This window comes from Mus caroli, unplaced genomic scaffold, assembly GCF_978045245.1.
Source record: "Mus caroli unplaced genomic scaffold, Mus_caroli_1 scaffold_17, whole genome shotgun sequence".
NCBI classification, from domain to species: Eukaryota; Metazoa; Chordata; class Mammalia; order Rodentia; family Muridae; genus Mus; species Mus caroli.
In genome coordinates this window covers 74,732,087-74,744,417 of record NW_028227272.1, presented here as the reverse complement: position 1 = coordinate 74,744,417, position 12,331 = coordinate 74,732,087, and the positions used below count along the sequence as shown (strand labels likewise).

The following is a 12,331-nucleotide window of genomic DNA, read 5'->3' as shown; positions in this document are numbered from 1 at the left end:
ATAATATTTAGGAAATATAAATGGCCTAAAGTGAACTAAAACAACTAGATAGAGAATCATGTTGGCATTCTTTAATGTCATTTTTTTTGAAAAGGAGTCAACAGTAATTAAGACAATAATACAAATATAAAAAGCTACATAAAAATTAAGGGAATGCACTAATTAAAAATAATCCATGCACTTGTAGCCATTTTATTTTAGATTTAAAAGTTTAAAAAAAAACAAAATGAATCGAAAATAGAACAGAAGTTCTCAATATTCTTACACTATAACCCTTTAATTAAATTCCTCATGTTGTGGTGATGCCCCAACCATAAAATTATTACTGTTGCTACTTAATAACTGTATTTCTGCTACTATTGTGAATCCTAATGTACATATATGTGTTTTCAGATGGCCCTAAGTGACCCCTGTGAAAGGGTCATTTGATCCCTACAGGGGTCATGACCCACAGATTGAGAAATGATAAAATAGAAGGTTTTTCATCAAATGGCCCTGAAAATTCTAAAGTACATATAAATAGAGAAATTAATTATTGACCCTTACTTTATAATATGGAAAAATTAAATCACAACAGATCAAAGATATAAACTAGAAAGTATTGTTGTAGACTTTATTATTGAATTTAGTACAACATTGTGGTACTTTCAGATATATCTTAGACAAATTAATCATAGTAACAAAGTAGATACAGTGGATATCAATGAACACAAAATCTACGTTATGATAGACAATGTAAAACTATGAAAATTCAAGCCACAAACTGAGAAATAATACTTATAATACATCTGAATGATGATGAATTTTCAAAATACCAAATACTACAACTCCATCATAAAAAGCAAACAGTCCTAATGGACAACCAGGTTAAACAGGTATTTCATAAAGGAAGATACATGAACTGGTCTTAGAGCTTAAGGCAAGTAGTCCCTAAAATATACCACTAATACTCATATTGTTACCATTCTATAAAAATTCATATGCTTATATGATATGACTCATGACTTCCAATATATATGGAGATAAGAATGATAGTATATGATATTTTGGGAATATAAGACTATATATTGGCTTTGGAAAGTGCATTAGGAAACATCTTATAAGTTGAACAGATATTTTCTATGTGACATTGCAATTACAGTGAAAAGAAATGAAATAATTCCCACATACAACTTCCCTGTGAAAGTTCATTGTAGCAACTTTTGTGGTATGTTTGTTTACAAATGGACAAATCAAATGAAGTCAAATTTTTAATATTAAGCAGACAATGGAAATCCTACAGTGTAGTACTGCTTAGTATAATTTATTTTCTTAAAATCACACCTGGAAATTCCAATTTCCAGACTAGCATTAACCTTTGAATAGTTCCTAGTTAGTTAAAATTCCTGATTGTTTGGAGACATCAGTTTCACAATTGTTACTAGAGGTTGTACGATCTTGCTAGCATATACTTACTCTCTTTGCTAATTCTTATGAAGAGACTCACAATACCACAAAGCTGGGATTTGGTTAACAGCCAACAGCTATTCCGGCCTTCAACCTATAAGCAACTGAGTGCTGCCAGGGTAGAGAGGCTAATTGTGGACTTCTCTAAGCTCGGTGTCTTGTGTGAAGCCTTCCATTAAGGAACACACAGAGGTCTTACCCAGATTCCTGACTCCCCAGTTCATATGATATAATAAATGTTCATTAAGACATAATGGTAACGATAATGTTAGGAGATAATTGATATACTCACCAATTACAAAGAATGATTCAATGATGAATACCGCTTGCCAGTTTTATAGCAGAAAAAGCCATGACAAATTTCACAATCCAAATGACAACCATTTATTATGTGAGAGTTCAATAAGCCAGGAGCCTGGGGATGACATGATAGTTCATTGCACAGGTGTTACCAGGTTACATCCAGGTGAGTCTTGGATTAGAGTGTCATCTGAGGCTCAGATGTGATGTTTGAGTTTATATGGTTGTTGAGAGAATTCAGTTCCTTGTACCGTGAGGCAGCATCTTTGTGTGTTATCTTGGGCTTGTTCTCAGCTTATAAATCATAGGTAGGGTATCTTGTCACGTAGAAGTATCTATAACATGGAATTATGCTCTTTAACAGCCAACAAGAACATGTTTTACAAGACCTTGAATCACTCCAATTCTTTCTAAAGATTAATTGCTCAGGTAGGAAAATCTTCCAAACCTAAAATATTAAAGACTTTAAAGTGCACCTGAAAAATATTCCTTTCTGGTGGCAACATACAAACATCTATAAAAGTAGATATTTTGTTGAGCATTAAATAGAGAGTAAATATAACAGTAGATAAGGAGACTTGGAATTCATGAAATAGACAAGAGGTTTAGTAATAAAAAGCAAGGTAATGGTTTTCTGGTTCAAGAGTTGGAGTCTGGAAAGAGGCAAAAGGACCTACTTATTTACCTTGATATTGTTGGTAGGAATACACCCTGCAAATGGGATAAACTCATGGCACTATATACTTAAAATGCCAAGATATATATACATGTGTATATATGTGTATATGTGTATATGTATATATGTGTATATGTGTATATGTGTATATGTGTATAAGTGTATATGTATATATGTATATATGTGTATATGTATATATGTATATATGTATATATGATTGATATATATGATATATGATATGTGATATGTGATGTATGATGTATGATGTATAATATGATATGTGATATATAATATGTGATATGTGACATATGACATATGGTATATGGTATATGATATATGGTATATGGTATATGGTATATGAACTCTATATTAGGGTTCCTAAGTATAAATATTTTCTCTCATTCTCCAATGTCAGAACAAATGAATTTAGCATGCATATGTTCACATACATCTAATGCACACCTCAACCATAGGTATAAACACTACCCACAGACTGAATTACAATTCATAAAAACCTAGAAACAGTGAATTATAAATTCCTGAGAATAAACAATCAATCTAATGATACCTGTCCACTGAAAAAGCTCTTCTTGGCTGAAGGGGTTTGCATCCCCCTAGGAGGAACAAGAACAATATGAACTAACCAGTAACCCCAGAGCTCCCTGGGACTAAACCACCAATCAAAGAAAACCCATGGAGGAACTCGGGGCTCTACTTGCATATGTAGCTGAGGATGACCTAGCCGGTCATCAATGGGAGGAGAGGCCCTAGGTCCTGTGAAGGCTCTATGCCGTAGTATAGGGGAATGCCAGGACCAGGAATGGGAGTGGGAGGGTTGTGAAGCAGTGGAAGGGGTGGAGGGGACAGAGGATTTTCGGAGGGGAAACTAGGAAAGGGGATAACATTAGAAATGTAAATAAAGAAAATATCGAATTAAAAGAAAAAAGAAAAAGAGAAAGCTCTTGGTATTGCAAAGAGGATCTAACGTCCTCTACTATTCCACAGGAAGTTCCAGAGGTCTGACTTCTAGTCCTAAAATTTAATAACAAGAATCAGGACCACTATGAGTAAATACCCCTAGAGAGATTGCTGCTTTCTGCTTTAAGGCTGTGTTCCAGTTTTGAAAATCAGCTAGGAAAGCTATTTTAGGATCATATGATTCTTAATGAGAAAAAAATTTAAACGACTGAACGGTACAAAGATCCTGAAGAAACCTTGAGGGTCATGAATTGTCCTTTCTCATGTCTGGATCAGCAAAATTTACAAAGCTGGGGATTCTTTCATAATACCTATTCGAATAACAGGGGTGGAGTTGAGAAAGACATGAATCAATTATTCCCAAGGCCAAATAAACCTCTGGGATTAAATACTTTTGTTTCTTCTAGGCAAAACCATATGCTCCTAATTACAAAAGAATGGAATGGAATACACAAATTAATGAGGAATTTTCAGCACATCTGGGAAGTGTTCATGGCTGAGGAGGTGGGGAGTCACCACTTCAGATCCACTGACAGGATAAATTATATAAATAGGACAAAGAGCAAGATTTAAGCAAGTTGTCAATGTTCACTGATTCGTGTCCCCAATATGAATCACACCCAAGGAGGGACAATTTTAATTGAGTCAGTATTGTGAAGAGATGTTTTGTATTCAGTTTTTGCTAAAGCTAGAGACATAATCATTGTATTTATCAGTCGAGAGTCATTATATTTATCAGCCAGTGTCCACAAAGATTGTATTCCTGACTTTAAGACCACTTCTCTGAACTCTATAGTCACATTTAAGGAAAGAATTAAAAAAAAAAAAAACAAGGACAAAAAAAATGTCAGATACCATATGTCAGTTAGGGTAATTCTTTTGTACCATAATTGAAACATGATTGTTTCAGTAGAATGGAGTTCAGGCATGGATCTCAACAAGTGGAAAAGTTGGGCTTATTTTTCCTGAAAGACAAATGTATTAAGTTTGTGCTTGGTTTCATGAAAACCCAGCAGACACCAATTTCTAAAATATAAAGTTTGGGGCTGGCAAGTTGGGCAAAGTACTTGCCGACAAACCTGATAGGGGTTTGATCTACAGAAACCACATGCTGGAAACAGCACAACCTACCACAGATTGATGTTGTCTAACTTCCATATGTAAATTATAGCATGTATTCATGGGTACACACAACTCTCTCTCTCTCTCTCTCTCTCTCTCTCTCTTTCTCTCTCATCTATCTATCTATCTATCTATCTATCTATCTATCTATCTATCTATCTATCATCTATCTATACATCTATCTATCTATCTATCTATCTATCTATCTATCTATCTATCTATCTATCTATCTATACATCCATCTATCTTTGAAATATACTGACCACCTTAATATATCTATCTACCTATGTGTCTATCTGTCTGTCTGTCTCTTTCTATTTCTCTATCTAATCTATATATCAGCCTATCTATAGGTTATATATAAACATACATTATCTTACTAAATAAATAAAAATTTGAAGCTAAACAAAATAAGAATTTTCTTTGTCATGGTTAAAAGACAGGATTCCTGCTGAGATTCAGAAGCCAAGTTTAGATTTCGTATGTGGGTTTGCTACTTCTGTTTGATTTTCTTTGAAGCCTATGCCATGACTGCCAGTTGATTGCTCCTCCAGGCATCCATCTGTCTGGGCTGATGGGAATGACACTAAAGGACTGGATACCTCTTAAGTTTATTTTTAAAGCCATGCTTCTCTGGGATGCGCACCTGGAGGATTCCACTGTCTTTATTATTGGCAAGAATTGAATTATACGACTAAATTCATTTCCACTAAAGGCTACAAAAACATGGTTTTAGGTGGCCACATTTCTGCAAGCTTGACACAGCTGCTAACTAAGAACTGTTTGTAAGGACTGAGTTAGTATCACAATTCATGTTATCGTTGGTAATTGCCACACACAAGATCCTATCGTAGCATAACATTCCACCTACTCTCCAAATCTTAAACACACACTACACTTTGCTAACTTACATTCAGCTCCGATGAATTATCTCAATAGTCTTTGCTTTCACTCTAACAACACATGCGTTACATTCCCATGTCTCTAAGCAGGTGTTGAAATTTTGGAAATTCTCACTAATGTTTAATGTTACCTGATATTTTAAAGGCTTGCTTTAAGTTTTAACTAGCTGTGCACCAATTTTACAGAACTAATAAAAGGTTAATAATCAATTCTAATTTATGTACTTTCAGCAATATTTATGAAGCATCATCCCTATGTTGGGTCAGTGCTGATGGTATCAAGAAGAAATTGAAACAATTTATATCCTGATACAAACATACTCAGAGCACACACTAACATTAAGACAGACACCCTCAGATTAGAGCATTGCATGATGGAAGAAGTGGTTCTATTGGGAGAAGGATTCGAGGACGACAAATACATTATACCCAAGTTCTGTGAGTTAAAATCAGGATCATTCGTCATGGTTACACACTCCTAGTTTGTTTTCTTCATTCTAAATTAAAATGAAAAAAAAAACCCAATTAATTATAAATAATATACAAACCGTGGTATACCTGTGTATTATTTAATTATAGACATCTTGATAAGTGAACTGTCAGGTTATTATGTCATTATGTGAATATCACAAGAAGAGATTCCACATGCTCAAATGATATGACATTTGTACACCTAAGATACATGATATACACTATCATATATGTGAACTAGCATTTACCAAAATAGTGTCATGTGGGTTATACAAAAGAATGAAAAGAGACAATGAGAAAAATATTTGCAATAATATTTATGTTTATTTATAAATAAGAATAGGACCCAAAGTACGAGTAATTTTAATGAAAGATTTCATCTACTGTTTCAGCTCACGCAAAAAGCGTTCTGTTATCTCTTCACAGTTTGTTATGGGTCTCATAAATATAGAACATCACACAATATGCTTCTCCCTGTTAAAAAACAAACAACAAACTGGTGATAAAGAAGTCATTGTTCATAAAATATTCTGTTTTTCATGTTGATCCTAAGATACAAATCTTTTTGTTTCTGGCACAGTTATTTGAGAACGAGTTAAATCCTTTGAGTTGCCTGTCCCAAAGAATAATGGTCCAAACAGAATACATGCAGTGATGTGTGATTTAATTTCATGGTAGTTAAAGTACTTATTCTATGTTGAGGGGTAGGGAGGGTGCGTGCATGGGTAGGTGGGCACATACATGTGTGTGACTGGAAGTCAGAGGTCAATGTCTGATGTCAACCCAGAGGCACTGTTGTGGTTGTTCCAACAATGTCTCTCAATGGGCCTGGAACTAATTGAACATTGGGGATCCCATTCAATTCATTATACTTATTGGACAAACACTCTGTTGCCTGTGGTGTCTCCTAAGCCTCCAAAATGCATATTCTTGAAGCCTGTTACCTTCATTTCAGACTTGGGATGGGTTGGGGGGGGGGACTTCAGGATGATTCTTATTAATTGTGGACCAAGAAGTGCTGCCTTGAACATTCTTTATCTCCCCTCTCATTTCTAGGCACGCTGTTCCAACTGAGTCCTTTCTGGTAGAAAATATTACACCTTAGCAAAAGGTCTCAGACTCTCTTCAATTATCACCGCACCATTTTAATTCTTACAACATCCCTCTAAAATTAAATGAGAGCCATTTGTTGCGGGGTTTCATGATGTTGAACTTCTAGTCGCATGCAGCTAAGTAATTAAATCAACCCCCCAAACCAGTTTTTCTTTTCCTTATCCTTCATGCTTTTTCCAATACTTTAGACACATCTCTACTGGTGGTCTACTGTTTAAATACATTTGATCCAGATTTTAGTTGCTGAATCAATTATTTCTCTCACCTAAAGACTGAACACTTATAGTAGAATTTCTTGAGACTGAACTTCAACACTGGGAATCTTCAAGTTTCTATATTGTTTCTATTACTATAAACATAACACACATTTTAACAATTCAGAAGTTGCTAATTTAGCATCTACTCATGCTCCAAACACTCCATGAAGAGCACAGCCGGCAATAGTTTTTGGCTCCTCGCTTCCAGAAATTTAGAGTTTATTTCACTTTCATTAGCTCAGTTCTTGTAACCTCTGTTTCCTTAACGTCCCCAACACTGTCTGGTCATTAATATTTTTAATAAGCAAGTAACATATACACACATAATGTAAGTGGCTTTTCAAGACTAGGGGCATGCGATGAATGCAATTACGAAAAGCCTTAGTGTAGTCAATATGATTTGAAACGGAAAGGAGAAAATTAGTAAAACTGCCAGTAATATACCCAAACTGAAAGCCAGCAGAGATCAGGATGTTCCTGGGAACCTCACACATTCAGTAAAGACATGCACATCCATTATGGAGAAAGAGTGTGCTTCTTTCAGGTTCCTAAGTATCGAGAATCCTAAATGCAAGCTCTTTACACATTTAAAAAAAATGTTTCACGAATAAAAATCTACGCAGCCAGCCATGAAAATAAAGCGTAATTGAATCCATCTGCACACATGACGGTAACATCTAATTCTGTGGCAACTGAAGAGCACGGGGGTCTCAAAGAGAAAAAGAGAGAAGAGTAGAAAGAACACGGGCTAAGTGTACGTTTGCCTGAGCTGTGCCAAGTGCCTGGACTTTGGCAGATAGGAAACTATACCAAGACTTGCTGAATAGAAATACAAGTTAAACGGGGTTAGTATACATTACACTTGTTTTCATAATAAGTATATATTGTTTTTATTTTTCAATATGAGCCTAATCATTCTTAATCTACTCATCTTTGAAAGATTAACTTTATGTGTGTTTTAGAAGAAAAACTATGACCAAGAGTGGGCATCTTTATTAGGAAACTGTCAATTTTAAAGAACTGTGTGTGCATATTTTGACCACACTGTATTCAAGCCTGGTCCATCAGAGGTCCCTCAGAGGGCATTACATCCCATGCACCCGGAGTTATGAAGAGTTGCGAGCGGCTATGTGGGTTGGATGTTGAGAATCAAACCCAGGTCTCCTGGAAGAACATAAGTGTTCTTAACCACTAAGCTAGCTTCTAAGGTACTATCTTATAGCTATAAGATTAGCTAAAATTTACCAAGTATTTTCTTTTTTTGTCAGTCATAAAAATGCACTGAGGCCAACAGGGCTTATTCTACACTTGGTAAACTGTTACAAGATGTTTTGGGAATCTACAGACCAGTCTCAGTTTAGTTTGTGCCGTAAAATTCTAGAAAGTTTGGATTTTTCGGTCTTTTCGGAATTTCACAAAGAAAGGAGAACTTGACTTCAGTCATTCAGAGAAAATAGACACAAAATTGTTAAATTATAAACTGGAGCAATTGGAATGAGGCCATAAAAGAAATAAAACAAATTGCAGTGAAATAGAATTTTCTTTAACAGCACATGGATTTAATAAGAATTTAATAAGGTCTTCAAAAAAGGTAGACTTTAAGCCTGAACAACATTGTTTAGGAATATATTGTGAATAGAGCTTTCACTCTCTGAAATAAGGATTGGTGGGTGCTCACTTGCAGATTTTCTGCTTCCAAAGGTTTGCAGATTAGCTAGTCATGTGCTTCATTCATTTCTCTGATGCCATAAACACTACCTTGTCTAAGGAAAACTCTTGGAGTATCATTATCTATACTAATTGCTCTCATCACATATACAAGAATCAGAAGCTACATTTTCTAAAATGTGGACAATGATGATCGTGCCCGTATATTGAGGAACACTGAATTTACCAGAGAGAAAGTGTATGATGACTAAATACTCTGGAACAATAGCAAAGTGAAAGAAAGTTTGCCAGAAACCAAACCAATTCATGGAAGAGCATACACACTTTTTCTTCTTCTGAGGTCTGTTCAATAAGATAATGATAGGATCGTACTGAGAAGAGAGACTCAGATGAGCCTGTCCACTCTTGGCAAACACTATCTCTAATAAACCATTGAGAGAGTGGTTTATTATTATTATTGACCACATTATGTTTAAGCCTATATATTAGCTATAATTAGATAGAGATTCAGTCTATACATAATGATCAGCCTAGGGTATTTCTGAACTGATCTATTACTTATGAGTTTTATGAAATAATTAATATATATGTATGTATGTGTGTGTGTGTATTTCTGTGTATGATTCTTCAAACTGAAGCTAATATTCTCTTTAAAAACATAGGCAAATTTGAATTATCATCTCTTAAATGAGGAAAAAGTTGGAGATTTTTATAGTTGTACCTCTGTCCTCAAAAATATTAAAAGGTGACCAAGTTTTCCCATTCTTCTTGAAACTACAGTGACAACATTTTCTACTAATCTATACTCTAATCTTTTGTCATACCTCTTTATATCTGTGTCCTTGGGTAGAGCTAATCTCCCAGATCAGTAAAAATGAGGCTCCCTATTCTCCAGCCAGAGTAGGCCATTCTCACCCAAACTATGGTGCAAATGCGAGTGAAAAGGGGGTGAAATGGGGTGAGGACCCTTTCCCTATGTCATCAGACTTCTTGGCAATTATTCTATTTCTTTCCCCTGTGTGCCAGATGGAACTCGGTCTCATCCACGTTATAGACTATCACAAAGTTATATGTATCCCTAACATCTGAGAACTGTTTACTATGGTATTACAGATCTAGGACGATCTGTACCATTTTAGCCATTTAGAACATATCACTCAGTAGCATTAACTGTGTTCTTCCTATTGGGAAACCATCAACATTTTTAAAAAAGACTGTGCTTACTCCTTCTGGAGTTGACATGATTGCTGGAAATCTTTCTTTTCCTTTTCCTGCAGTTGCTCTGACATACTAAGTAATCCAGTTCTTTTCTACAAGTTTTCTGTAGCCATGCTTAAGTCAGTGTGTGTAACTAGTAGATATATATGACTAGATCAGGAGTCTCATTTTTGTGTTGTCTTGAACACTGGGGCAGAATGAGTAACAGCATAAGACCTTGGACCTACTGGTGTGTCATGAGATGCCAACTGCATAATCTTGAGCAACTAGAAGGCTAGGTTGTACCAATCCTCTGAGCAGGTCATCTAAAGTTCATGCAAAATTCCAATTTCATAGCTTGTCCTACAATATAGACTGTTAAGGATGTTACCAATAACTACCAAAGACAAGCTGAGCTGAAAATAAAAGCTTATTATTTGGTAAGCTGAGTGGCCCAAGATCAAGGGCTCTGTAATACAATGTTTGATAGCCACCACTCCCTTACTTATTGTCTTCTTATTTTAACTGCACAGGAAGAAGGGAGAATCAGGTACTATTGGGTCTCTTTCATATGAACACCAATCCCATTCATGAGGTTGCTACTCTTGTCTGTGACCTCATCACCTCTCAAAGAATCCACCGGCTAACACCAATAGCACTGTTCTTAATTGTAATAGACATTGCTTTCTTTATATAGGAGGACATGGGAATGGTTACAAAATACTTACTAGGGCACTAGTAAGAATATAAAATAACACAAATATAGAAAGGACATTGTACATATCTAATTATCCGTATAGTAATCTCCAGCAAAAGAAATTTCCGGCATGCCAAAGTTGAAGTCAGGTATATACAACACAAGTGCTTAATGATTACTTCAGCTTTTAATTAAAAATTTAGGTAGAAATCAAACCCATAAGAATGGGTCCACATTTTAAAACATTAAAAAAAAAGGGAGATTTAGATGGGATACCAGGCCTCCTCCACAACACGCTCTTATCCTTCCCAGTGATTGACACCTGCTTCTTTCTATTTTCCATATAGCTTTTGCTTGAGAGCAGCAATCGTCGAGTATACAAACCTTCAGAACGTGTTTCTGGGAGAGTTCTTTCCCAAGACTCTTTTCCTGTAGTTACACCAGTCTTCACTACATGAAGTCAGAGACACTCATACCTGGAAAGACCCACGCTAGTTCTCCTCCAAACCTTCTAATATATACTCCTGTCATAGGAATAGGACAGGGAATTAACTCTGGAACTGAATTTATAACGTTTGGTGAGCTTTAAGAACAGGGTTTTAACTGAAACTCAGGAAGTGAGCCTAATGTCTCTCTGCCTCACAAAGGCCAAAGCCGGGCACATGATACACTGGTTTCAGACAATTTGGCAGGAGTCCTGTGAGAAAATACTGTATGCCAGGTTCATGCTCGCTTGTTCACAATTTCATAATCTAATTCTCTGAATGAAAAGTATCTAACTAAACGGGAAATGGTATAGAAAGACAAGCGAGAAGGTTTAAGAGGGATTTTTACTTTTAGGGACACCATTCCAGAATCACGGGAAGATTATTTGCAAAGCCAAGTTTGAGAGTGAGACATACAGTTCTGGGTCTACAACAACTTCTGACAAGATTTCACACACTGTCAGAAAGGTTCTTTTCTCTTGCTTGGCTCCCCTGCAGTGGGAGTGGGGACAAAGCCAATGCCCCAACCTCCTTACACACAGGGAGCCACTTTGACCCAGTTCCAGAAGCCCAAGGGCTGTCCTTAATTAGCATTGTAATTTATATTGCACAATTATGCAAATTGGGTACATAAACAAAATTATCCCTTCAGTTTGGCTTCACTGTTCGAGAAATGCAAAGCCACTACCCGATAAGAAAAAAGACAACTGCACACATTCGCTTTGATGCAAGGCATTGCTTTTTCATTTGTCTTTTCTTTGTTTTCCTCTTTCGCCTTCCCCTTGGGCTGTAGTTTTATTTCCTTTCCTCTGTGTTGGGTTTTCTTTTTTTCCTTTTATGATGTTTATTTCTTCCTTTTTCTATACTTGGCTCTTTTCCTTGGGAAATTTTCTGTCTCATTAATTCTCCTGCTGCAATTCACAACCATTTGGGTCATTCCTTTGGTTTCTGATATGATTCCTATCTACCCATAGCTTTCTTTTGCTTTTTATTTTATTTTTTCTTTCTCAACGTTTCTC

General features: G+C 35.8%; 1 long non-coding RNA gene across 13 annotated transcripts in view; it reads right to left on the bottom strand.

The window, feature by feature from the left end:
- Positions 1 to 257: 257 nt before the first annotated feature.
- The window catches only part of LOC110311497 (uncharacterized), a 463,301-nt gene continuing 451,227 nt past the window's right edge, over positions 258 to 12,331 (bottom strand). For 9 of the 13 annotated variants that reach the window (XR_015045734.1, XR_015045735.1, XR_015045739.1 and 6 more), the window contains one exon: positions 2,667 to 5,921. This is a non-coding gene — a long non-coding RNA (uncharacterized LOC110311497). The other 4 variants (XR_015045736.1, XR_015045732.1, XR_015045733.1 and 1 more) reach the window with 4 other exon arrangements.